Below are 2,421 nucleotides of genomic sequence, written 5' to 3' on the forward strand. Positions count from 1 at the left end.
TATAGTGAAGACAAAATTGCCCACAGCAGTAGATTCTCTTGCTAGGTTTTGAGGTACTCTTCTGCCACCTTTAATCCCCCCAATAAATCCACATAAACGAGGACCAAGTTATAAAAAAAAAATCTTTATTTCATGTACCAGGATTTTTTTTTTTGTAATTTTCTCTTTTTAAAATTTTTTTCTTTTTAACAGTCTGAAAAAAACCACAAAATAAATAAAATGGAGGTTGGTTTCTTGTACTGATTTGAGCTGGACATGAGCAACACCCTGGGGAAAGAGCTTCCCCGCCAGCCCTTTCCTCCTGCACACGCTCTCCCAGCGCCCACCCCCTCTCCCTTCCCGCCTGGCCCCGGGGCGCGCTCAGCCCTGTGAATGCTCCCCAGCTCCGAGCAGTGTTTGGTGGGGATGGAAGCCCCAACGCCGCCTTCCCTTTACGCTGGGATCTGGGGAACTGGCTTTAACTTGTTCCTGGAGGGGGTGGATGTCCCCTGTGAATCTTTTTTAAGGGGCTGGGGGGCCACAGGAGGGGATGTCAGCAGTGGGGTGGGGTCTGAACACCCAGCCAAGGCGCTCGCATCCACTTCTTGCCCTGTGATGCCGCTTTTGGGGGTGACCCCGTCCCTGTGCTGCCYCCCGCCCTACCCCAGAGCGGGGATGTGGGTGGGGAAGTATCAGTGCGTCGCGGGGGAGCAGGGAGGATCCGGCTGCTTTAAAGCAGAAACCCCGCTGGGACCGGGAGCGGGCCCTGCGCAGCTCCTGAATTGGAGCAGCAGGAATGGGGACAGAAAAAAAGGCGAAAAGTGGGTCTGAGCTGCTGAAGGGCTCAGCGGTCCCATCCTGCAAACCCTAGGCTTTGTGCCGGCCCCGGGCGCTTCTGCTTTCGGGGGGCAGCCCTAAAGGGGTCCTGTCCTCGCCCCGGGCTGGCCGGTGTGTCGTGGGGTGTCACGGAGGTCCCCCATCACCCCTGCTGCCACCTCCCCTCCCGCCTCTCCCGGCAGCGGCTCTTGCGGAGGGAGCCGCATTACCCGGTGCCCCCTCCCCCGGCGCGGCAGGGAGGAGGGGGCGGCAGCCAGGCCGGGGGCCCGGGGCGGAATGGGGGGCCCAGCTTGTCTTGCTGCTCGGGAGGAGACCACGGCAGGCGGGGACCCCCAGGAGCCGGCTCGGGAGGAGCACAAGCCCCAGCGGGCGTGGGGACACCCGATGGCTTGGCACCTCTGCCTGGCACGGCCGCGGGGGCTCGGGGGGCTCTGTGGGACGGGTCGGGCAGCCTGCGGCCGCCTTTGGGGCAGGGTGTGCTGGCTGCCCCCCCGCGAGGACGGCAGCGACTTCAGGGGCGGCTGGGTGACCTCACCATTTCCCCACATGGCTGCAGCSCCACTTATGGGACCTAAGGGAGATCTGGGCATATTTGAGGGGTRTGTGAGCACCCTGGGGAGCCTCTGGAGCATTCACAGGAGAGCATTGCGCGCACCTGGGCACGAGTGTGGGAGCATGGGCACATGTGTGCGCGAGTGCTGTCCCCCCACAGCATCATCATCCTAAAAGTGTGGGAGTCCCAGCTGCCCTCCACCAGCCCTCCCTCCCCACCTGTGCCTCCCACACAGCTCCCTGCTGCCGCTTCTCCTTTTTTTTTTTTTCACAGTTTAAAGCTGAAGAAAACAAAAATTAAAAGAAAAAAATACTATCTGTTCTTCTTGCAAGTAAATCCACTTATTATATTTACACTTATTTATAGCTGTTGTTTTATTTAAAAAATTGCCACTATTTTTTTAAGAAACCTCTTTTGTTTTGTCTCTGCGTGTGTGTTTTCATTTACGTGTCTGTTTATTTTTTGCACTGTCACCGTTAACCCCAGGGTCCCCAGGGCTGGGGAAGTGGGGCCCCCCCTGGGGACACTGTGGAGGGGTGACTCAGCATCAGCTCCTGCACTCCCTAGGGGCAGGAGCCACTCTAAACCCCTACGGACCTGTGGGGGATGAGCAGATCCCCACGGATCCCAGGGAAATGGAGTGGATCCCCATGGGTCTCAGGGGAACAGAGTGGGTCATGGCTAACTCTGGCACCCAAGATCCTCCATAACTGGACCAAGGACACCAAAGTCACTGGCAGCCGAACCCCCATCCCCTGTTCCCCAAGGAGCCTGTGCTGGGCTAAAGGTAAGTGGGAAACAAACCATAAAACTAAAGAATAAAACCTCCCAAAATTAAAAGAGCTGCCTCCTCCTCCTCTTCCTCCCACTTGTTTTATTGTCATTTGTTATTTCTTGGTTCCCTTTTATTTTTTTTTAATCTGTTTTTATTAAATGTTAAAATAATGGTACATGGGAAATCATGCATTTTCTTTTAAATTTATTTCTATTTTTTAAATCTCTCTCAGTTTTAAAGTTTTTCTTTTTTTTCTTTCTTTTGCATTTTTTTTAAA

This window comes from Malurus melanocephalus, unplaced genomic scaffold (assembly GCF_030028575.1).
Source record: "Malurus melanocephalus ecotype Western Australia unplaced genomic scaffold, MMel_1.1 scaffold_17, whole genome shotgun sequence".
Lineage (NCBI taxonomy): Eukaryota > Metazoa > Chordata > Aves > Passeriformes > Maluridae > Malurus > Malurus melanocephalus.